Below are 26,296 nucleotides of genomic sequence, written 5' to 3'. Positions count from 1 at the left end.
AAACAAGAACCTGCCGGAAGTGTTTGCGTTCCTGCTCAGTGATTGGCTACACTTGCGATTACAATTCAATTCAATTCAATTCAATTCAAACTTTATTTGTATAGCCCTTTTCATACATTGTCATGCAATACAAAGTGCTTTACAGTGTAAAAACATATATTAAAAATCTAAGAGTAGAATAATGCAGATGCTATCTACTTTACATTTGAAATCACACACATTCACACACACACACACACACACACACCCAAGCGCGCAACACACAGCACAAACAGATGATGCCACTCTTCTTTTCATAGAATTAAAACTATTCTTTCTAGTTCCTGTCTCTTTAACTGAAACGGTTTAAGAACAAAGTTTGAGAGAGAGATCTAAAAGACAAGATAAAAGACGATTGGCTTGACACCATGGTATAGCATGCCTATATTGACAAAAGTGTTACTGAAGAAGTTTTTGTTTATCGAACAAAATGGCGGCAACCAGGTGGGAATGATGAATCGGGAACAAGAATCGTAAGGGAACTGGAATCGAAACACGGAATCGGAAAAGGGAATCATTCAAATTCAAACGATGCCCAACCCTAGTTGGGCAGTAGTTTAAGTTATCCTGATCCAAATCTTACTTTCTAATTCTTACCCGTGTTCATTTTCTTAATAACAAAATGAGTTCTCCCTTATTGAATTCTAACTAAATAAATTACTTGAGAACGAGCCAGTATTTTGAATGGCTCTTTGAAAGGATCCAGCTGCCTTCAAAGAGCCACAAATTCCATTTCTACTTGCAAGTGAGAAAATCTCTTTTCCTATTGGTGGAAAAATGCACCACATCAACCAATCAGAAAATTATGTGACATGTTTAGTTACTGTGAAAGAGGAAAAGTTGAGGTAGTAATCTACCAAAAGCAGATTAAAGTGCTGCCTCCTGGTGGACAGGAGGACTAACTCACCCTGGACATGTCAAACCTGCGACGTCTTCTGTCTTTGAGTGGACAGGAACTGGTTTATGGAGGAAAATAAATCATTTCTGTGGCATGTTATGGTGAAAACTGATATTTTTGTAAATATTTTAACAAAAACCTCCTGAGACATTTGCTGCATTTTGAAGTAAATAGTTGTTTATAACTTTGTTGTTTTAAGTATTCAAAATGAACTATTTATATCTGCATTCTGTGTTTTAAAAAATGGTTTGTGAAACATGTTTGTTGGTTTTACATTAATAAATCTAACTTTTCATGCTTGTGTTTGATGTTTTTTTTATGTGATTTTAGGTCCAGTGTGTTAATACAAGAGGTCACAATGAAAAAAAAAATGTGTGGTAGTGCTAAAAAAAACAAACAAGGCAGGTAAACTGTTTTAAAGAGAAAATATAAGAAAAATAAGGTAAAAACCAAAGTAGTCAAAATGGCCTGTTATACCCCAGAGGATTAAATCACATTTACGTGCCTATTTTTTTTATGTGTAGTGTTTTGGGTGGACAGAGGTGTGTGGACAGGGGTAATCATTTGTATTTGTTGAGACAGGACTTAAAAAAGGTCCTGACATGGTTGAAAACATTCAGTTTAGTTGCATTTCTAATTGGAGATGTGGAAGTGTTTTAATGTTTCTCTCATTTCTTTTCTTTAATGTTTTGCAGAGCGGGGGCAGGGCTCTCCATGAGGCGATCTGGTATCCTGAACTCGACCCGTCTGATGAGCAGATCAGGTAAGAAATAAGCCGAAACAGTGAAACTGAAAACTGAAGTTATTTTGCTAAAACGGTTCATTTTGCTCTTTTGTCCTGTTTTATTACAAGTAAATATGATACTTTTACTTGTAATAAGATTCTTTTTTCATCATTTTAGCCTCATAATCTGACAGCTGAGTCTGTCCTGAAATCATGTCTGATGTTGACTCGGATTAAAAGCTTCGACATTCAGTTACATAAAAGAAACACAGGTGGACTAAAAATATAAAAACATGGCTTCGAGTTGGTTGAGATCACTTTAATTTTGACCAACACATCCTGAAAGTTCCTGTCTTTTCCTTATTTCGCTCCCGTATCTCAGCTCCGTCCGGTTTGTTTTTCACTCATTGACTGATCATCGATCAGATGGGGACGAAGTAATCAGTCAGCTGGTTATTTTGGAAGTGTGAGGAGCAACGGACGATCCATCGGTGTCTGTAGAGACTCTGACTTCACCTTCTAACTCTTCCACTTCATGTCTCCTTCATCCTAATTAGAGAAATACTTTAAGGAGGTGTTAATTGTCTGATGGATGTTTTATTTACATGGTCTAAAAGTTGAAGCCTCAGCACTTGGCAGAATAATCGTTGAGTCACTGGTATTGATCAAACATCCCATTAAAGCCAGTGCAGATATATTACGGCCATTCTGAGGCATGGGACAGTAAAAATCATACTCGAGGGGTTTAGAGCTGCCCCATTACTCTGTCCTCATCATTTCCTCATCACTTCATTTCTCTCCTCCTTCCTCTCCTTTAGTTTCCTGCTTTCCTTTTTCCTGTGCCTCCTTCCTTATCTGGTCAACAAAGGGAGGCTCTGTCAGAGTCTGGCCTGGAGGCGGAAATGTCTGAAAAGCGCTCATTGAAGTGGTATTCACAGACGATCGGTCAGCTGGAGGTGCAGCCAGTCCACACCAGATAACCCTGTCCACAGATAAATCCTTCATCAGGAATCCAACCATGTGGTCAGAATCTGAGCTCCTCTGCAGGTTTATGTTGTTTATTCCTCTCTGCCCAGGACGCAACAACACATCGATGGATCAATTCAACGATAAATGATCCAGTAGTTTCATAGAATCGAACTTTAAAATATTTGTAAGACATGGTTTAAGAAGAACATGTTCTGACCTAACAAAAGCTAAATAATTTCATTTAATAAGGAAAATATTATAAATATATGAATATATTTGGGATTATTTGTTATTATTGTTGTTATTAACAGTGGAAGATAGCAACACTGATTCAAGGATAAACGATCCAATCACATCAATCCAAACTGAAATCTTATTTAATTAAGTTATTTCTGCTTTATGATGGTTTTATTAGAAAAGTCAGACTGTACTAACCTGATTATTACAACTATGTAATGAAAATTTTCATTTGAGACTAAATCAGAGGAAAGTTTTATCCTGATTTTACAAATAGAAATATATTCTTTTAGTTTTCTTTTCCATGATGTTAACATTTTAATCAGTTTGTTTTACATCGAAGAGCAGATTGTTTTACAGTTAAAAGTCTTTATATTTCGGTTTTAGTTGCTTTTGTGATGTTTAATGAAAGGAAGTGGTCGTGTTAAATCAGTATTTATGCCTCCTGAATTTAATCTAATCTAAATCATATGATGGTAGAATCTAGGATATCAGCAAATATTCAATCATTTCATGACCAAAGTTGGGATTTACACCTCTAGTTACCATGGTAACACCAGTGCGGGGTGACATGTTTTTTTAAAGCTGCTGTTAGTGAGTGGTTCTCCAACCCTTTTCAACATTTGTAGAATCATTTTTCAGTCCACTACCCCCTAAACCAGGGTGTCAATTTACATTTTAGTTTAGGGGCCAAATTCAGCTCAGTCCAATCAGCCGAACTATCAGCATAAAAACCTCATTTTCCCCTTTATTTTAGTCCAGAGAAGAAAAAGAATAAGGGAAAGATGGGAAACATTATTTATTTTCTCTTGGAGAGTCTCCAAGGGGTTCGTCTTCCTCCATTTTAGAACCATTGCTGTAAATCATAGAAACACATCTAAACATTCTGGCCTTGCTTCTACATTAACCTCAGAAAGAAAAGCCCAATTTGAGGTTAATGCCTCTCTGAGTCTCCTCCAGCCAGAACGGATGGGTTTGCCAGAGGTTAAAAGTTAAAAGGTAGCTGCGATCTGCTGTATGTGGGGGAGTGTACATGTCTGAAGGCAGATATATCAAGCTAAACCGCGTATGACAGGCTGACTGAATAATAAAACTAGCTTGTGTAGATCTGTCAGGACTCGGTCGAAGGCGGGCTCCGCTAACGGTAGCCACACTTTTCTCTGCCCTCACCGTTCTCACGCACACATGCACTGAAAATGAAGCTGACGCTAAGCTTCTCTGACAGGTGAAATAATTTATGTACCGAGGGGTACGCTGAGCAGCATGGCCTCTGACACAACCTCATGCTAGCTGTGGAGGTAGCAACCTCACCACGGAGGGCCTGAGGCAGCTGTGGGCAGCCGAACCGCCGGTTGTCACGGCAGACCTGTCATTCATGCAGGTTATGCATAAGGAAGGGAGGGGGCAGATCATTTTGGTTGTTATCCATTTCTTTTCCTGTATCCTCATGTCGTAGATATGAATCTTATTGTCAGAGCAAGTAAAGAGCAGTGGAGGAGACATTCATTTAGTCACTGGAAAAAGAAATAAAGCCCTCCTTCAGTTCCTTTTATCATCCGAATGTAATAAAAATGATTAATGTTTGCAGATGCCTGCAGGATCTTCAGACTAAATTCATGGAGCAAGTCAGTGTTGATGTTTGTGGACTGCTGTAGAGAGTTGTTTACACCCAGCGGTGATGGGTCGTTCATGAGCGAACTGGCTCTAAGAGTTGATTCTTTCTAGTAAAGCAGAAGAACTGATTCCTGTCTAAGAGCAGAAATCTTTAGACGGAGCTGGACTTTATTTTGATGGGCACATTATACAGTCAATTCCATACAAGGAAAGACGAGGATCACACCCCTGTGTGATAAAGGAAGAGTAGTGGTACAGACGAATTTAGCTAATTTAGTGTCATAAGGTTCAGACTTTGGTCTTTTTTTACTTGTTTTGCGTGGTGTGGTTCTGTGTTCAGTTGTTAATTTAAAGGTTTGATTTAAAGATTAAGCATGACTATACTTTTTTATGAAAATATGCACAAAAATAAGACAGATTTAAAAAAAGAAAAAATGTAGATACAAATGACTTATGATTGCTAAATTAGACTAAAATTGAAGCTCTGAGTGAAACTAAATGAAGAGCCTGATGAGTCAGTTGAGTGCATTTGATTCTTTTTTCATTTACCTTGTCCTGTCCAGCATCATGACAGCAGAATGATGGTCTGGCTGTCATCCTGTTTGCTTTGCCAAGAGGAGCTTTATGATATAAGACAGCCTGTAAAAACACAGCAGACAATCATCAGGAGCACCTGCAGGTAGAGTGTGTTTGATTATCGGCTCCTGGCTGCTACTCATCCTCTTTATTCCCGTGGAAGTCGTAAGGATGGACCTGGTGGGGAACAGATGGTTGTTTTTTATGCTGTTCTTATACATTTTTACCTTCTGATTCTGACTTTCTTTTATAAGTGTAAAAGTTGATTTCCTGTTTTCAGCTGCTAGAGAGGCTTACACTGAAACCAGTGTCTCCGCTCATTATTAGATCACTTACAAAGGAAGTATTCTTCCTGCATTTGCAACTGTTATTTTATATTTACTGATCTTATTCATTTTCTGACTCCATCAAAGGTCAAAAATGGAAAAATTTACAATCTCAGTTTATTAAAACTTCATATAATGCTCATTTTGACCAAGTAACGGCCCAAAACCTTGACACACCTACACAGAAGAAGCAAATGTTGGCCTCTATTTCAGGAAAGCCTCAGTTAAGTTTCATAAAAATATTCTTTCTGATTGTGAGTTTTGACTTGAGTGTGTCAGGTACTTTTTAATTTTTTAATTAACATCTCATTTACAGCATGTACTTATCGGCTTTCTAAATTAATTAGACTTCCAGGACAGGCTAGTGTGTATAAGCTGATTATAGATCTTAGTTTAATCATTTTCAGTTGCAGGTAATTATAAATTTGCTTATGTAAATCCTTTAACCTGAACTCTGTTTAATTCCGAAGGGGATTTCATTGTGTACACACTCACACATGGAGCACTTTATTAAGATTAGACTTCCATCTGTGGCAAACAGCCAAAACAGTCTCCATCCTAAAATGCACTTTACTTGCCAAATATAGCTTATTATTGTCGGAAATTATTTAGCTTTACATGGACAAAGCCTCTGGGAACCTTTCTATCCAAAAATGTACATGGACAAAAAACCGCTATTAAATCATCAAACATCCATTTTTGTTTCTGTTTTCTTTTTTCATAAATCACTTAAACAACTTCAGAGCAGCTCAAAATGCTAAAACATTTAATCATCAACTTTAAATACCAGATTGGTTTGAAAAATTGCATCATTTTTACTGCCTGTGTGAAAACATTTGAATCTGGTGGAATCCAGTAAAGATGTCTTTTCTTCCGACATTAAATATGACTGGCATTAACCTGGAAGGACTGTGAGATTAAAATATGCATGTTAAATGGAAGTGGAGGCATTTTTTGGCCACAAAGATCCTCATTTCTTTTATTAAAAATTTATGTAATCACCCAGGCATTTAAATGGTTAATTTTCTGGACTTTCTGTGGATACCACACATGTTTATAGTTACATCTACAGACCTGACGTTACACCCGGAACAAGATGTTAACCCTTAACTCCCGGTAGCGGAGGCTGAAAGTGAAAGTTTAGAGAATTTATATCCAGAAACCTGGATAATGAAGCAGTGAAGGTGCATGGATGGAAGTTATTGTGCATATTGTGAATATTTCTCTCTCCTCACCATCTAGAAGCTGTGAGATTCTCATCCTGCTTTCTGTCTGTTCACCTGATGCTGATATTCATCACATATTGTTCCTTCTGTGTTTAGAAGGAAGCAGCTTCACAGCTTTAAATCCATCCTGCTGACTTTTTACCTTTTAGTTAGTAAATCCTGAACATTTCGTCCTTCTTTCTCATAAATATTTGATTTTATAAAAATATATGGAGAAATATTTTATCTGAAAATTGCTGCTAAACTTGTTTATGTGTTTAGTGCAGGGGTCTGCAGCCTTTCCAATCCAAAGAGCCACTTTTCCCTCAGCCAGCTAAATAAACTCCTTTAGAGACGCAAATGTTACGAGACTTTTCAAAAAGGTGAGTTAATATATATTTTTAATGAAGAGCCACCATAGGATGTTTGTTATTTTTGAAGAACCACATTTTTATTTCCATTTTTAAAGTTTTAAAATAAAGAAAAACATAAAACCTTTATTAAAAAAAAGAGGATAGACAGACTTTCTGCTAAGGAATGTAGATATTTGTGGAAAATGATGTAAAAGAAAGAAAAAAAAAAGTCTGTGGTTTCCAACTGAATGACAAGAAAGATAGATTTAAAAAAATATTTTAGCCATGTATTTAGAGACATTGTGGAAGGTCCAGAGAGACACTTGCAGCTCCAGAGTTGCAGGTTGGAGACGCCTGATGTCGTGTTTTTAAACCAAAACTTACTGCATTTTCTTTTTATACCTGTAGGCCTTTTTTTTAAAGGACAGAGACATTTTGCGTGTAACCATGCAATTAATCGCGATTAATCGCAGCATGTCATGCGATTAATCGCGATTAAAAATTTTAATCGCTGCCCAGCACTAATATATATATATATATATATATATATATATATATATATATATATATATATATATATATGGCATTCTTTCCACTTTTGCAAATTATTGGCAAAAACTGAAGAAAATAAAAAGAACACTGTGAGTATTTAAGTCTTGTCAATAATATTTACCCACTAAACTTTATCTAAGTATTTATAAATATTTATATTAGTGAGGATGAGCTAATTCAAAATCCTTTTAAAGGGTTAAAATCCCCAAAATTGTCATTTAAGTGATTTATGAACAAAAAGTAGAAAGAATTGTGAATGTTTGATGATTTTATAGCAGGTTTTTTGTGCATTGACATTTTTGGCCACAAAGGTCACTAAAGGGAGTAAAATGCATCAACAGTGTATAAAAGACATGAGAGAGAAAAAAATAAATAAACTGAAATAAAAAATGAGAGATTCTTGCTAACATTCATGTCATGAGCTGTGATGCAGCCAAAATGATCTTCAAGTTTAAAGAAAATGTTCAAAAAAGAGGGCAGAAAGGTTAAAGTCAGCTCTGGAAACACCGGTGAAGTGTGTTTTTGTTTGTGTGTTATTTACAAGAAGAAGTGCTGAAGCTGCATGTCCTGATCTGTGCTGCCATCAGCAGTACCGTGTTTTCCTGCAATTGTGTGTACATTTATACCTGTGTGTGTGTGCAGGGATGTGAGGTAATTACCACCGGACCCTTCAGCCGACATCCACTTGGCTCTTAAATCCAACAGAAATCACTAACAGGAGCTCGGCCAGCTCAAAGTGACGACTTGAAGTGCACATGTACCTGCAATATCCAGTGTTTTTCACACATGAAGCGGAAGGGTGAGCTGGATAAAAATCCCCCCCCAACACTATCAGTGCAGCCTGGAGTTGCAGGTGTTATCTAGACAGGTGCAGTTGTCTGCGCCCTGCTGTATGCTGGGGATGTATTCAGTCTGTTTCATGCTGTAGCTGTCTGCCGGTGCTGAGATGCTGCACCTGATAACTCCTCGCTTCGCCCTCTGCAGAGAATTACTGCTGCTAGCAAGCTGCACCGCTCAATATGTTACCGTATGCACGAGTGCTAATCCTCCCACCCAATAAGCTCCCTCCAGATGCTTTCACAGGTAAATTAGTTGTGTGCACAGAAGCATGTCTGTTCAGATGACTTTGTTTCAGGAATCGACATGGAGGGGGTGGGGGGCTTATCTTCTGAAAGTTTGCAGAACACTTTTTAGTAATTGCACAAAGTTTCTTCAGCTGATATTTTTAATGTTGTATATTACTTCTTACTTATATTACTTACTTCTATGTACATATTTTAGCCCTAGTTACATGACAATGTTGTTATATGATGGGCGCTTGCATGCAAACATACTAGTATACATACATGTATAAATACTGAATCATGGAAATTGGAACCCAATTTTAACAAAGATTTAATCAAACCATTGCTAATGTAACATTTATATCTACACAATCAGGTCCTATATTAAAGGAGTGTCAACTGGAGAGTCACAAAATCTCCCTCAAAATTAGATATGTATTAAATTTCCAATAAGGAGACAGTATAAAACTCTAATGTCTACACCAGGAAATCCAGGAGTAATTTTGGCCAATGGTGAATTGTAAAACCTGGAGATGAGGAGTAACCAGCAGAAGGGCTAGCAACGTTAATGCCTCCGATGTCCTGCAGGTTGTAGATGTTTCCTGCTCCAACACACCTGATTCAGATTAAATGGGGCTCACAAGTCAGGTATGCTGAAGCAGGGAAACAACTACAACCTGCAGGACATCCCTGCCTCATGGCTAGCTGCAGCCAGGACAGCAAGCAACAACAACCTGAAGATGTTTTACACAGAACATAACACTCAAAGCATATTCATTATTCTTCAAGTAGAGGGGATGGTGTACTCACAAGTGATCTAATTCTATCAGCAAAGTGCTGAAATTGCCCATTTGTAACTAAATTGGATCATAACTCATTCCTAATTTTTCCTCCAATCCATCATCAGCTAAAGTGGCTCTTTCTCTGTCAGTTGATGGTTGGCTCAGTTTTGCAGTGAAACACTTCATGTGAATGGTGTGTTTTGCATGCAGCTCACATCACTGAGAGCTGGGGTGGATCCACGTGGGGAGGGGCTTTTTGTCCTTGCAGAAACAGCCACCATTCGGACAGAAGAGCAGGAAGGGAGAGAGGAGATCGTTCACCGGGGAGATGTTAGATGTGGAGGCTTCTGTCTTGGATCATTAACACCTGCATGTCTGGATCTGAGTCTGTCACTCATCTTTATTAGTGCTTCTGTAGCTGCTGCATTTATGATTTAAACATGGTGCCGTGTCCTCTAACATCTTTATCGGTGCTTTATCAGTGGATCTAATGAAAGCAGCATAAAAATGCAGAGAAACCTCCCGAGAAGCCGTCTAAAGATATGATAAACTCATCAGAGCCAAGCTGCTTGAAACTCACATTTTGAAGGAAGAGGAGGAAAAGATCAGCTTGTGTGAATGCACTTCCACAGCAGGTTTCTGACATAGTGATTGCTTTTTGGTTTGTTTTATAGTTGCTTTGTATGTTTCCCAGATAACCTGATCTAAATCTAGATCTAGATCAGATAAATTACTTCATGTTATTTAAAAAGGCCGGATTTTAAAGCAAAGCTGTGAAGAGCTGTAGATCGACTCTGGATATTTCCAGAGGTAAACAGGCAGAGTTGACGACATATAAATGATTGTATCATATTCCTGACAGGATCAAGAGCAACACAGCTGTTGCAGCCAAAGCAGGAAGGAAGGATGACAAACAGTCCCCACCATGAGAATTAATAAATAGAGGATGAATCGGTACAGAGGCGAGGCTTCCGTATGTGGTGATTCCTTAAGTTTACAGCATCAGTTACCATGGTGATACAACCTCAAAAAGCAAACTAACCTGAAAACGACTCGATAAGACATTAATTTTGCTTTGTTGTATAGACCCTGGGTCTCCAGGGACTCTTAACTCACCCATCCATCCTCCGCCACTTATCTGAGGTCCGGTCGCTAGGGCAACTGCTAAATAAGAGGTGCCCGGACTTCTGTCTCCCCTGACGACTTCTTCCAGCTCATCGTGGATGAACCCAGGCGAGAGACACAGTCCCTCCAAAGTGTCCTGGGCTTCCCGCGAGGCCCCCTCCCAGTGGGACATGCTTGGGAAGCAATGTCCTGTGGTCACCAGCTGTGATTAGTGACTGAAAGAATCAGATGACAGAGACAAGTTTTTACCATAAAGTAATGCAGTATGTCTCAGAAATAGTAGGGTTAAATTTCTGTTTTTACTACGAATAAATGGAAGTTGTTGATGTGTTTTATTACATCTTTATCGGGCTTTTATGATGCTAGTAACAGAAAGATAAACACAATAAGTTTTGGTTGTGCTGCAGTGCAAACGTCTCATACTGGTGCTTTTAGCCCTTCCACTGCAGAAGCTTGCACGTAGTCCCTGACGCAGGAAAAATGGCTTCCTGGTGGGAGCATGTGCTTGTGCACCATGCCACGGTAGAGTGTGCTCAGCGAAACTGCAGCATGGATCATGTTAAAGTTATAAAAAGAAAGCACTGTCTAGTCCCAAGCTGCTGGGGCTCTCCAGCGACTTCAGCTGACGCATTTCATCAGTACGATTAAGTCTGACTTTTACAGCCACATCTCTAAAGGTTATCCCACCTTCCTCTTCCCACGGAGTCCTTAACTGCTTTTACCTTAAAAAATCTCACTTTTTTGTCCTTGCTGCACTTGTCCTCACAGCTGGTGTAGCGTAATGTTTCATTTTCAGAGCTGAGTATGCATCAGTGGGATTATCATAATTCCTGTGTTGGAGCATTGTCCCCACTCACCCTGATGCAGCGCTGAGCACAGATTGTATAACCACAATGTCACCCAGTCGGACAGTGAAATGTATTACCTGCATGAATCAAGTTGTCATGGACAATTTATAAGGGAGCTTAGCATTCAGGGTGCAGGTCTAGCTGGTGGGGGTGAAGCTTTTAGCATGAAAAACCTCTTCTAACAACCTCAGAAATGTCAAGTTTTCAGACAGTGACAAATAAAACACATTCCTTTTTCATCCATTAGCGTTCACACTTTATTCTCTTCTTTAACCTACATATACAGTCATGCAACATCTTTATTTTAGGACATACTAAAAATAATCCAGCCAAACCAGTTCTTGAATTGAGTTCAGTACAATCTGAGATAAATAAAAAACCCTGTCACTGTTTACTGTAGAAAAACTAAGTACATCTCATGTATATTGTGCCGAACCACCGATAGCTGCAGTAACTTGAAGAAATTGTTTCCAGCTTTTTGTTTCTGCAGCTCTCTGAAGGTCCCACCACAGCATTTTAATCAGGCTGAGGTCTGGACTTTGACTGGATCATGTAAACATATTGATTCTTTTCTTTTCCAGTCATTCTGTTGTAGATCTGCAGCTGTGTTTGGGATCAGAGATCCTCATTCACCAACATTTTCTCACAAATCTTCTCACATTTGTTAGTTGTACTGCACAAACGTGTGCGTGGATGGTAAAATTGTTTGTATATTTCCTCTTGGACTGCTGAACACCAACTTTGACTTTGCAAGTAAACAACCAAAAAATTTTGATAAAAGGTCACAACTTACAAGCCATGTGCAAACAGATTCAGTCAGATGTAAGACAGACAAGGAAAAAAATAAATATAATTCCACAAGAATAAATGGAAACAAAAAAATAATACATGCACTTTAACCTGACTGACCTCATTTTTAAAGTAATAACCACACAGTGAGACTTTAATCATATAAAAATCATTTTATGTACAAACGGGTCATTAAATCCTCCTGAACTTGGACAGCAGCCTGCAGCCTGGTCCCATGAACGCATCCTCATGGTGCCGTGGCTAAAGGGGGAAAAGGGTCATCCTAGGATCCTTTTTCTTATGGCCTGCTGCGCCTTCTACATTTTGAAAAGGAAATTCCCACCTACTGTGGCATGCTCTATGTGCTGAGTGGTGCATCTGATGAAAGGAATCCTGCAGAAAGGGGTGTAGCTACACACAGGCTCCTACAGCCCGATAGCTTATTATAAGACATTAAATCTGACTTACATGCACCATCAGACTCTTATTCATCAGTACAGCCTTAAAGTTGGAAAATTCTCTTCTTGTTTCATTTGATCAGTTTTAACCCAGGATCACTTAACATGATGGTTCTTTAGATCTGTTGAATTCAGTTTTTCAGGTGGAGCGATGACAACAGCTTCTTCTCAATCCTGAGATCCCAGAGAATCCACTGATACTAAATATGTGCTAGTTGATCACTGGGAAAGAGATAAAATATCCATACAATGTCCAACTGTTTTAACTTTTCAGAGTCAAATGATTGCTGTTAATAATTCTGATGAATTCCTGATATTTAATGGGTGTTGTCCCTAAATGAATCCCTGCATTCTTCAGCTCAGTGTTCGTCCTCTTCTCAAAGAAATCAGGAAGCAGTTGATTCTCACTTAATTTTCTCTCCTTTCTTTTCTTTTTTTTGGTAACAATTCACCCAGCAGAGATCAGAGTTCACCTCCGAGTTCAGACGTCAGTTTCAGACAATCACAAACACGGTGACGGTGGAGGAGATCACGAAGATTCTCAGGAGGAGCCATAAAAAGATCCAGCGTGGGGGACTCTAGGCAGCTGCTTCTTCTTCTTTGTTCTGGACATCGACTGTAGTGCTCAACACAGCTGCTTCCTTCTAAACACAGAAGGAACAATATGTGATGAATATCAGCATCAGGTGAACAGACAGAAAGCAGGATGAGAATCTCACAGCTTCTAGATGGTGAGGAGAGAGAAATATTCACAATATGCACAATAACTTCCTTCCATGCACCTTCACTGCTTCATTATCCAGGTTTCTGGATATAATTTCTTTAACTTTGCATTCTTGGATTGACTGTTTAGTTTTACCTCTTGTGTCTGCACCCTCCGCTAATGGGAGTTAAGGGGTTAACATCCGGTTTTACAGGTCTGTAAATGTAACTACACACATGTGTGCTATCCACAGAAAGTCCAGAATTTCAGCTACCAGCTCAGTAAAACAATTTCTGTGTCCACCAAACAGTTAAGACAATAAACAATTAAAAGACTAGGTACACAAATTCTAAAGAAAAATATAAACACAAATTATGGCTCAGACGGCATGAACACGAACAAACGGCTCCTCTACTGAAAGCTCACATCTCACAGATTCCACAACTGGAAGTTTCATCTCGCTATGACCAAGATTCACCGAACCAGAGGCGTAGAAGGCCCAATTTATGCTTCACGTTTGGAAAACAGTCAGAAAACACGTCTTACCTTTGCTGACTGGCCTCAAAAGTTCTATCCACCAGGATAAAACTGCAATTAGTTAAATAAAAAAAAAAAAGTTTCTCACCTTTTGGAAGCAGTTTCCCATCCAAAAATCACAATGTTCTGCCCATCTGCATCAGTTTAGATGCACAAAGAGAAATGTTGGTTCTTTTTCCTCTTTACTAAGTTCCAGACAGAAAACATCTCTTCATGTTAATAAAGCCGCTCTCTCCTGATGACATCAGCACCGCTGCAGCAGGACCAGACATGGAGGAAGAGGCCTGGATGCAGCCTCTGCATGAAGTTCTTCTCTGGGTTCAGAGCCAGTAGCAAGAACTCGAAAAAAAAAACTGCATTAACGCACAATAAAAAAATAATTACGTTAATTAATTAATGTGTTAACATGCCCAGCCCTAGTTATTTTATAAATAGCTTGATAGGTCACAGTGATTGGTTAAGCAGATGCAGCCCACATTTCTCCCCCACACATGATAACTGAACCTGGGGAGTCTGAGGTATCGCTCTCGGTCTCTTATAGTTTCTCTGAGCATTGCATAGTCTGACCTTGAGTTGAACTTGCAAGATTTCCACTCCTGGGAAGATTTGCTACTGTTTTGTTCTTATTTTTAACATTTCCTGTTGTGAATTATCACTCATAGAAGTTTAGAGATGGTCCCATAACCCTTCCCAGACCAGTGAGCAGCAACTGTTGCTTCTCAGAGGTCATTGCTGATGTCTTTCCTCCTTGGCATTGAACAAGAATATACACCTGGATGCTTCAGAGCAGCAACTGACAAAACGTTGGCTTTTATAGAAGTCTTAGGATGTTCTTTGTTTTTTCATGACTGTAGCTGTGGAGGTCTCCGCTTACTTCAAACAAGTTTTCTAAGCAAAGTTTCAGACAGTGCAGGGAACTAAACTGACTTTCAAGAAGTTTGAGTCTCCAGTACGATGTCCTGTTCGACAAGTGTCTGTTTGCACCACTTGGCTGCAAACCCATATGCCTCCTGCACAGTTTGGGTTCAAGTCAGCCCTGAAGTGGGGATGGAGCATCAGGCTTCTGTACAGCAGCCAAATCTGCTGGACGCTATTGATATCCCATTTTCTCTGTCACTCCTAAGCTGCTTTGCATTCAGAGGCTTTCTGCTAAGCCCAGGGTGTCCAGCCTGTGGCCCATAATACTGATTATACGATTGGTTGTGCTGCTCTTCAACAATCATTGAGTCTCTCACTGTGCCGTAAACAAAAATAGAGCTGATGGCGGACTGGGAGCCTTCTAGTTCTGACATCCTTATTGTACCTCTTTCATTTTTAGGTGGGATGTGAGCCAATCCAGCTGCTGCTGTTGAATTCCTCATACAATAATTCCCCTTTTCAGTGTTTAGAAGTTGGCATAATGGGTTTTAGAGTTTGAGAAAGACTGGGGGAAAAGAGGATCAAAAACACAGAGTATTTTTTTCAGGCTTTACTGGTGACAGTTATGAACCCTCTGTCGAGCTTATCTCATTCTACGCAGCAGGAGCTTGAGATAAGGTAGTTTTGAGCTGCAGACAGCAGAAAAACGTATGTACACTGGATATGTTTGAATTAGGGCCAGGGATACAAAGACGATGCAAAACCTTGAGATTTATTTCTCAAACACAGTGGCACATTACTCCGACTTTCCTTCCTTCAGCGTTGTGGTATTCACACACTCACCGGCCTTGAAGTGTGTTTTGTTTTTAGGGACACAGTGATTGGGCTGCTTCCCTCAGGGAGGCTGTTTGCTCTGTAATCATAAAGCACACGCAGGCTTTCCGTCTTTTTTCTATCCATTATCCACTTGTTTATTTATTTATTTTTTTGCCATTGAATGGTATTTACAGGTCATGCCTCGCTTTCAAATTCCATTACCACATCATAATATCGCGTTGTAAAGAACTGAACATTTTGACAGCATTCCTTGGATCAGGAGTCATAAAAACCCCGAGTGATGGAGGCAGCTTGTTGTTTTCTTCTGCCAATCATTAGAAGCAGGCAGTGAGAATGTAAGATGTCAGCCCCGAGATCGGGATATGATTTATTTACCTTCAGATGTGCCTGCACTGCAAGCTTGTCTCGTACGCTCATGTGCCTCCAATGCAAGACGGAGAGCAGACAATACAGTCTGTTTCACCAGCTTGTTTTCTGGCTCCCTCGCTGACTCACATGCCCACCGCCATGACCCCCCCACGAGCAAGGTCAATCCACGCTGCACTAATGGCTGCAATCAATTATGGGGTGCAACATTAAACGAGACCGAAACTCCCACATCTCTGTAGCCTTCCAGCTTTTTGCGCTTCATCATAGAGGTCACTTGATTGTAAAGGCAACATAGCTGATTGATGATTTACATCTTTTAAAAGTTCTCATGACCCCACATCCCCCACATCCCAATCAGGGACCCCTGTAGACGGGATGCAGGTGAATACATGGATGCAGAAATGCATGAATCTGAGTATCTGGTACTTGGAGATTAGCGGTAGATGTTTGGGCCTTGTGGGTTGTGGCACAATGTCACCTTGGAACTGCAGGAACTTCTCCTAGCCTCAGAAAAGTCTATGATTGTAAAGTTTCTGTGACCATAGGGGGTGTCCCAATCCAAGCACCCAAAGGCCTTTAAATGCCCTGAAGTGATGCCCCAGCTAGAGCTGGTGGCCTCAGAACAGCCAAGGAGAAGCCTGCTGTGTTGTCCAGAAAAAATATTTCACATGACCCCATATATATTTTGCTCATGTAAAACACGTTTTGCACATGTGCAACAGGGTTTTGGAATATTTTCATGGTAATATGTGGTTTCGTATGTTCAAGTTTTACATGTATGACAATATCAAACTGCATGGGTTTCACATGGGATTTATTTGGGTTTTACAGTAGAATTTATATATATGTCTCATATGTTCTTCTATCACTTTCACATGTGATGTAAATGGGTTTTTATTTGGGAGTTTACAAGTATTTCACATGTTATTATCTTGAAAGTGTTCCAAAACCATTTTTCCCATGTAAAATATGTCTTCCTCATATACCTGACGTGTTAAATTGCATGGGGCCACATTTGAAATGTGGGGATTTTTTTGTAAGGAAAAAAAAACTGACTAATTGTTTTGATGCAGAATTTTTTTAACATTTATGCAATGTGCATTAAATCCTGAAAATAAAAAAAAACGAATGAACTTTGCAGCGTAGGAAATTGGGCTGCAATTAGTCCGTCAATACCACAGCGTTACAAAAGTGCAGATACTGCGACCCTCCTGGCTCAAGCATGAAGCCAACAAATTCATTTTAAACCTTAAGGCACACACTGGTGGGTTAGAGCATTAACATACTTTGGGGTTTATCACTGCTTCCATACGCCAAGCAAACACACTCTTTGAAGCTCTTTGAAGTCACTGTTTATACAGCTGTGTCTTTTTTTTATTTTCTTTATTTTTAAATGAAGTCTTCACATTAATGTACTTACCTGTTTAATTTTTTTGGATTCGTGAAGGTTAAAAAAAAAGACAAATGTATAAAACAATCAACATGATCTTTTTTATTTTTATTCTAAGCACATCAAAACACCCTTCAGTACAAAATGTCAGATTAAAAAGACTAAACTAATCATTTTTCGATGCTCTCTCCCTGTTTCCCGGATCAAATAATAGACTTCTGGTCCCTAACGTATTGAAGCGTTGCATCACAGGCATCATAGCTGGGATCTGAAAGGGTCTTTGTGGTGTGTTCAAGTGCTGTTTTTTTTCCCTAGACATTTGCTGCATGAGGAGACGGCGTCAGGATTTCTTTCACTGCTTGTCTTGAGAGTCCTCAGTCAGGGAGAAGAGTCTCCTTTAAGTATGATTACAGGGGTGGTAGATGCAGCGGTTTGATGAAAACTAAAGCTGAATACACTCTGTAGCTGATTCTACATCTAGATCTGGTTTCAGTTTCTTAAATCAGACTGAAATGATAGCATTTGGAGATAAAAGCACAGGAAGTATGTAATCTAAATCCCTGGTTTCCTACTTGAGAAATAAAAAATTGGTAATATTTCTTGATTTGGACTTTAACTTATCCAAATATTTTGTTCACAAGCCCTAAACATTTCTCATCCAAATCTGAAATATGGCTAAGATCTTCTCTTACTCGTGTGTTTTTCTTCACCTATTTAGATCCCTACAACTCATCAAAAAACACTGAACTGCCTCAAGCTCAGGGGTGTTGAATTGGGTAGGGATGAAATGAACTAATGTCTCTACTAATGTCCAGTAAGGTCTAAGATGTCAGCTTCAGCAGCGTAGAGATCAGTGCTGTGCTGCTCTCTATCTGCAACAAAGTTCTTCCTTACAGCCCACTTTAGCTGATATGATTGGCTCTGCTCTTTCATTTCTTGCTAATGTGACTGGTTGTACCCGCAATCACTCTCTATAAGCTAGAGCTAGCTAGTGCTAATGGTGGCTGTATCTGTAGTTGGAAAGTCACGAGAGGAGGAGAGGAGGAGAGGAGGAGGACATTAGGAGTTATTTTAAAGTGAATCAATGTCAAAGTTTATGTAACAGAGAAATTATTAAGTCATTAAAAATGGTGATAAAAGCCACAGAGTAAAACCTTGTTTCCTTGTGAATCAGGGTGGAATCAAAGCTGCAGTTCAGAGAGGAGATGGAGCGACAGGAGGAGGCAAGTGGAAAGGCAGGAAGAGAAGATGGGTGGAGAGGCAGGAGGAGAGATGATTGCAGAGGTGGGTGGAGAGGTAGGAGGAGAGACAGGTGGAGAGATGATTGCAGAGGTGGGTGGAGAGGTAGGAGGAGAGACAGGTGGAGAGATGATTGCAGAGGTGGGTGGAGAGGTAGGAGTAAAAACAGGGAGAAGCAGATGAGTTTTACTACTCAGAGTTGTTGTTGCTGTGATTGGCTGTCTCTGCTGTCAATCACAGGCTACATAATTAAAATGAAACCAGTCATATTATTACATGTTGATGTGTTTACCTTCACATACTATCACACAGATTTAAAGACAGTTACGTTTCGTACAGATGCCTGAAAACAAATTGGACCAAAATAATTTCCCCACGTTTTTCAGTTAAATGAGAATAATGGTGTAAAGATGAATCCTCCCTCTAATATCACAAATTCTATGAAATCACTCAAATAACAATAAGTCAAAATGATCACACACAGAGTCTCTTTTTCATAATTATTATAATTATGAGGATGATGCTGAATATTTGTTTATTACTGTGTTTGTAATATATCTTTTAATGGAGACAATTTGCTAAAGTTGATAAATTTAAGTGGATTTCTTGTCCAAATGGAATATGTTGCCTTATAAACTTCAGATTGTACAGATTTACTGTCAATAGCATGATACGAAAATAAACATCTATCATAATTTGAGGAAAAGAGTTGTCTTCTAGGGCCCCTCCTGGACTCCCTTTATGTCCTTACACCCTGGAAAGACCTAGAAAATGTGAACATATGTCCTCTGTTTCTCTCTTTCTTGAGACTCACATTGACTACTGGATTCTCTGTTAGCCTTGTTTTCTGCACACCTACTCTCCATCTGCCTTTTGTTATTCATCAGAGCTTAAATACATCCTGGTTCTTCTGCTCAGGGGCAGATCCGGGTCTACCTCATGTTGTATATTGTTTTCATATCTAGTTTTGTTAGTTTCTTGTTTAAGACTGGATTGTCTCCTACCACATCATTTCAATTTAAAATTTCAACACCTGCCCGACTCTTTCTCCTCTCACCATGGACTGTGACAGTCTGCTAGCCTGCCTGCATTGGTTATGAGTGGAGAAATTGATTTTCTTCTCTGCGAAGACTTTGATATGAAACAAAACATGGACAGTGCATGCATGGCTCTGCATTATAAACAGGTCAATCATGACTCTGCAGTATCATTGAAATTTTGGGATTTTCAAAAGATTTCAGCTTCACCCAGAGGTGGTGGGATTCCCAAATCTTCTGCATAGAGAGGCTTACTGGATGCGTGCTTTAACCCTTAAAAGTCTGATAAAGATAAAGGCGGAGTGCCTTCGCTTTTACCACCATCAGTGTCTCAGTAGCGGTTGTGTGTAGCTCTGTAGGGTAAACTGTGATGGATAGCTTACCCTTTAGGTAATCTACAGATGTTTTCCAGGCATGCTCTCTCCAGGTACCAGGAATGGTAGCTGTGGATTTTATTTCTGGTGGTGCTGAGAGTGTGGACGTTGGACACTTTGGCCGTCCAATAGGCTTGTAATGAGGTTCAACATTAAGGTCCTATGACTTCGGCCACTGACTCAGATGAGAGGCAGTAGTGTTAAAACATTAGTCAGTTTGCACAAAGTAAAAACTAAATGCTGCTATTACAAGTTGTGATTTTTGTAGTTAAGCTGAGATGCTTTAATAAAATGAATCTCCCTGATGGCATCAGGTCATTGTCAGAGGAAACTTCAACAGCAGCTTTAATCACTGAATATTTCAAGCTTTTAGTTCTGCATCAGCACCTTTAGAAAAGTGGCTTGTAAAAAAAGTATGAACCCCACCATGGTTCGTTGTGATGTGATGAGTGAAATAAAAGCATGTTTCTGAACTTCTTTTACAAGACTTCTTTTTAAACGCCACTAAATATATGAAAATATGGTATCTGCGTACTTCTTAAAAACTTATAAACTTCTTTCATTGTTTCAGAAATATTCTGCTCTTTTCTTCGCCAATTTTTTCACCTTTTGACGCATACTCCACTTCAAAATAGATCTCATTCCACAAAACTTCATCCAAAGATCCAGTTCAAACTTCAAAATATTCACAAGACCTTGGACTACAGCTCTGATATTTAGATATTTTATTTCTTCAATGATTTAAGGAAAATTCACATTCAAAGATCAACATCGGATTTAGTAAAATCTAGCGTTCATAGTGGAGCGGAATTTGGAGCCAGAATGGGAGAAGGCAAGAAATTAATCTGGATAAATATTTTTAACCCACTGCAGCATCCAGAACTATTACAGTACAAGAATCATTTTACCATCAAAATGTAGGAAAACGTTTGCTCTCACAATGTGACTCTTATACCTAAGGCCCATTTCTGCTCCCTTACATGTGTAAATAGCTACATCCGTTTCAAACGTCCTCATACTTCATACTACTTTTAAGTTACTATGGTTGTTAAGTCCATTCCTCCACTAGAGGGCAGTGCTGAGCTCAGAGTTCACACCTGCGAGCCAATGTCTATTTCAGACTGCATTTGGTGGCGGTAATGGACTGAAATTAAATTGTTTCCAGCCGCCCAACATGCCCTTAACACTCGCATAGCTTTTTTTCAAAAGCTCACACAAGCTCTTCATTCTTCTGCTGCTTTTTTGTTCCTCAGGATCCTCTTCTTCTTCTTTGCTTTGTTTCCTTCACTGGTAGCATGTCAGCTATTCTGCTCAGCGCTGCCCCCACGATTTCCGGTGGTATTACTCCATCTTCTGCAGCTAGCTAAGCTCCGTGAAAACTGACCAGAAGACAGAACTGTAGCTTTGTCTGTGTATCTGTCTTCTGCGTTGAGCATAAATGGGCCTTTAGACGTTTTGTCACAGAAACCTCTGAATCCAAGGAGTTCCCTGCAACTGTGCCTAAGACTCCTATATTAACTAACAGGAGAATTTTACCAAAAAGCTGAAATTAACTTTTTTTTTCTTTTTTAAAAAGACACTGTGCTAGTCCACAATTTTTAACGCAGAGAAACAAATGACTTACTGATGTGATCAACAACGCCTTGTTGTTCATGTGATGGAAAAACTGTCAATGAGTCCATTTACAATCACATATCTCTGAGTAATCAGATTACTGTGATAATCTTATCTGACGTGTCTATGTGCACTAGTAAAATACAGTATATAAAAGATTGTTGTCAAAATTGATCCATTATCGGATTCTTTTAGGAATGCATTGGGATGTCACCTCATGTTATTTTAAAAACATTCGGTCTGTGTTGAACATGGAAATGCAACGGTCTTAGCGTTAGATGCTAATGTGAGAGCCCACTGTTTTAGGGTTAGCTGCTAAAGTGAGTGCTCATGGTCTTAGGCTGAATCCCATTTCACCCCTTAGCCCTTCCCCTCCGTTTTGCGCTTCACGTGTAGGGGTAGGGGTGTCCCAATTCCTTTTAGGACAGAGGGGTAGGGGTAAGGGATAGGGCTATATACCTCTTCAAAGATTTTTCAGAGGCCTACTTGAAACGGAGGATTATGAAAAATTTCCTTTTCTATATGAGAAAGCAAGTGTTTCTACGTATCACGCTTTCTTGAGGTGCAGGGCAACACACACTCACACAAAAAAAGCCACAGAGAAAAAGAGAGTATACCAGCACACACAATTGATTTTAATTGCATGCAAAATTCGTACATTACGTCCCACATATGCCTGTCGATAAGCAATAAGTCAGTTAATTGCACTGTAAGGAAAAAATGAGTGCAACAAGTTTGCTGCCGCGATAGTTTTTATTATTCCCCCCATCTTACTTCACCATAGACTGTGTATGACAACAGGTTTCACTATGCAGTATCTCGACTGAACGCTCTTGTGGAGCGATCTCTCTCATGTCATGTTTGACAGCAGCATGTAGCAGCACGAGACCGTGGTGAACCACTGTGCGAGCCGGTACGCTGCGTTTGTTTACAGGGCTACTGTCACGCATCGGCCATTAGACTCGTGCATTTGAATGGCTTCTTACGCTCTCACGCTAATTTCTCACGCTGGAATACACATCAAGAGCAATGCCGGCTAACGGAGAGGTTCTAGAGGATTCCCAGTGTCCCGGCATATATGTCAAAAAGACGCAGTGTCGCTTTGCAGCAGCGGTTCTCTCACTGCTCATAGATCAGACTGACACGCAGTGATAAGGGAGATATTTCAGCTTCACAAACAGCAACGATGCACAATATATTTGTTCCTAGATTTTTTAAATACAGCCAGCAGTTTTTCTGGTTTTTCCTGTTTGAGCCCCATGTTTAATATTTTTTAATATATTTATTGTTTTTTTTTTTTATTTAAAGTTTCTTTCAGTTCCTGTGTAAAATGTTCTTTAGTGACTACTGATGACGTATGTGACTGTTGAAGGGGTGTCCCAATTCGAAGGGGTTGACTTTTCAGCCCTACCCCTTCTAGCTCCGTTTTAAGGGGCAAGGGGTGAAATGGGATTGGGCCTTAGTGTTAGCTGCTAATTTAAGAGCCAATGGTCTTAGCATTAGCTGCTAATATGAGAACCCACGGTTTTAGTGTTAGCTGATAATGTGAGAACCCACGGTTTTAGCGTTAGCTGATAATGTGAGAACCCACGGTTTTAGTGTTAGCTGATAATGTGAGAACCCACGGTTTTAGTGTTAGCTGATAATGTGAGAACCCACGGTTTTAGTGTTAGCTGATAATGTGAGAACCCACGGTTTTAGCGTTAGCTGATAATGTGAGAACCCATGGTTTTAGCGTTAGCTGATAATGTGAGAACCCATGGTTTTAGCGTTAGCTGATAATGTGAGAACCCATGGTTTTAGCGTTAGCTGATAATGTGAGAACCCACGGTTTTAGCGTTAGCTGATAATGTGAGAACCCACGGTTTTAGCGTTAGCTGATAATGTGAGAACCCACGGTTTTAGCGTTAGCTGATAATGTGAGAACCCACGGCTTTAGCGTTAGATGCTAATGTGAGAACCCACGGTTTTAGTGTTAGCTGACAATGTGAGAACCCACGGCTTTAGCGTTAGCTGCTAATGTGAGAACCCACGGTTTTAGTGTTAGCTGCTAATATGAGAACCCACGGTTTTAGTGTTAGCTGATAATGTGAGAACCCACGGTTTTAGTGTTAGCTGATAATGTGAGAACCCACAGTCTAAGCATTAGCTGCTAATTTGAGAGCTCACGGTTTTAGCGTAAGCTGCTAATTTAAGAGCCCATGATTTCAGCGTTAGCTACTAATGTAAAAACCTATGGTTTTAGCGTTAGCTGCTAATGTGTGCGATAATAAGTTGCTAAATCCTTTACAGGTGAATCTTTTACTTTAGTGGTTCCCAAACTTCTTCTCTTTCTTCTTTTGTCCAGAATAAAACTGTAAATCCCATTCAATGAAAAGTCTTTATTTCATTACTCGTGTTATATTGAAAAGCTGAATTTAACATTATTTTGGCGAGAGAAGCTGATTTTAGATGGAAACGATGCAGCTCTTTGCACATGCACAAATGCATACAGACCAAATAAATCAGATTAGTGGATCTATGTACAAAGACATCGGGGTATTGGGGATAAATCTCTGTTAAACCAATTTCTCATAATCCATAATAAATGGTAGTTATCCGATAAAAGATATGAGATTATGCTGTTTACATGACCATTTGAATTATCTAATAACTCCATGAATCTGGTACAGATCAGATTTTTGGTGTGCATGTAAAGCAGCTCAATAAGAGTAAAGGTTTGTTCATAAAATGAGGAGGTTTGAGGCAAAGTTTGAGTGCAAGTTCAGACTGAGTGAAGAAGGAATCCTGCATTTCATTTTGCACTTTGATATTTTCCACAGCTTCAGAAAAATTCACATTAAAATAGATTCTTTTAACAATGTATTTAGTAGAGCATTCATGCATTAAAAATGCCAAAGCCCTCTATCACTTGTGTACATTTAACTGACTGCATTTCTTCTCATCATTTCCTACCATCACCTCCTTCATTCAGTTTTTCTTTCCACCCAAGAGGCTGTCATGGCAACCGCTTCAGACTAGCAGATTCCAGAAGTAAACCTTGTGAATGGATGGAGAAAATAACTGTAATTTTCTTTTGCTCGGTTTCCCCGTTAATGTATGTTTTCACTGCTTAGAGTTAATAGGAGTCATTAGTAGTTGCAAAGTAGTCACACAAAAAGTTGTTTCTTAATCTTCCCATGTTGTATCTGTTTTCACACCGACTGGTAGTCATTAATCAGTTAACCCTTTAATCCCACTTCCTATCTTTTAGGCCTCTGCTTGAAAATTACTTCCATACTGAAATTAAATATCTGCCCCCACAATTTTTATTTGAAGACTTTGGGGGTCATAGTAAATAATAAGTAAAGGACATTTATTATCAGTATATGTGTTACTGGTGAAGAGTAAATGAAGATGGCACATAGCACAAATGGAAAAAAAATTCAGGCTTACCTAAAAGACAACAACTAACTAATAAACTATCAGGATTAATTTGAATATGTCTTTAGAATTGTGTAGCTGTAGCGCTAAACCCTTAATCAGATATTAGAGGTTTTTAGTACAGCGAGCTCAGTTTGGCACCATCTGTTCTCAAAGACTCCCAATTGGGAGACCTCAGGTTTTAAAAGGTTAAAATAAGACATGACAAGTATGGTAAACAAAACCTCTTTGACCTCTGAGGATCAGAATTCTAAAACAAATTCTAAATCAGATTTGTCCTGTGATTTTTAAAATTTTCTGCTGTCCCAAGATGCACAAAGCCGTTCAGCAGATTTAATCGTCACTAAAGTTTAAACAGTTTTCACCAGATTTGCTGTGTAATGCAGCATAAAAAAAACCTGGCTGGCATTTCACAGCTGTTATTTTTACCTCATAAGCTGCTGACACTCAGTACTGTAGTGACCTCACATTAGATGGAAATAACAATGAGCTGTGCAGAAAGTAGAGGCTCAACATCTGATAGTTTTTCCACCTTTTTTCCTCATTGTTTGTGACTTATACTATACGTTGCAAGAAAAACTTAAATGGCCCTTTTTTGGTTGGATGTTGGGCTTCGCTGCTCAGAATGATAAAAGTTAAAGAGTTTGACACAAGAAGGAAAACAACACATTTTAATCTGATCTACATGTGTTCCACATGTGAAAAACATGTGACAATGTGGTTTTGGAACATGTTTTATCTGATCCACATGTGCTAAACTGAACATGTGATCCACAAAATAATGTTCCAAAACACTGGCTTTCGGCATGTGGATCCACATGTGCTCTATATATGAAACACACGTGGAAATCCGACTTTAAAATCAGGTTAGCAGGTCTTTTATATGGAAAGAAAACAAATTATTATTCATAGCACAGTGTTTCACACACATGCCCGGAGGAGATCTTTAACCTACTGGCCGCGATCAGCTGAACTTCTTTTGTGAAGTGAAAGGTGAGCCGAACAACCGCAGGGTGCTGTGATAACAGTGTTGTGATTTCAGCAGGAATTGTATGAATTCTTTCTCACGACCTGAAAAAGAAACCACTTGAAAATAATCCTGTCATTAAGGGTTTCAATCTATTCATTTTGCAAGCACAGCAACATTAATGTGAGCTTTTTCCCTGATGAATGGTTCCCTCTGGGGAGATCAACTGAGGTTGTGTATTGATGTTTATTCCAGCGCCACACATCTAAAAGCCAGAGTGAAAAATGAAGCAATATTTAGAGAACAGCTGAAAGAAAGCGAGGAGAACGATGACTGGCCGAACAGTGGAAAACCAGAAAAGATGAAAAGGGTTGTTGAGACAATGGAAA

The 26,296-nt window shown here is 39.3% G+C and overlaps 1 protein-coding gene across 2 annotated transcripts in view; it reads left to right on the top strand.

Annotated features, from left to right (window-relative positions):
• Positions 1-26,296, top strand: part of LOC121635665 (beta-1,3-galactosyltransferase 1-like) — a 157,463-nt gene that overhangs the window by 126,996 nt on the left and 4,171 nt on the right. For both annotated transcript variants that reach the window (XM_041978944.1, XM_041978945.1), the window contains exon 3: positions 1,633-1,700. The gene's annotated coding sequence lies outside the window, so the exon portion shown is untranslated. The remainder of the gene's footprint in view (positions 1-1,632; positions 1,701-26,296) is intronic.

Source organism: Melanotaenia boesemani, chromosome 24 (assembly GCF_017639745.1).
Source record: "Melanotaenia boesemani isolate fMelBoe1 chromosome 24, fMelBoe1.pri, whole genome shotgun sequence".
In the NCBI taxonomy this organism is placed as follows: Eukaryota; Metazoa; Chordata; class Actinopteri; order Atheriniformes; family Melanotaeniidae; genus Melanotaenia; species Melanotaenia boesemani.
The sequence above is the reverse complement of the archived record's forward strand: the minus strand, read 5'-3'. Positions and strand labels throughout refer to the sequence as shown.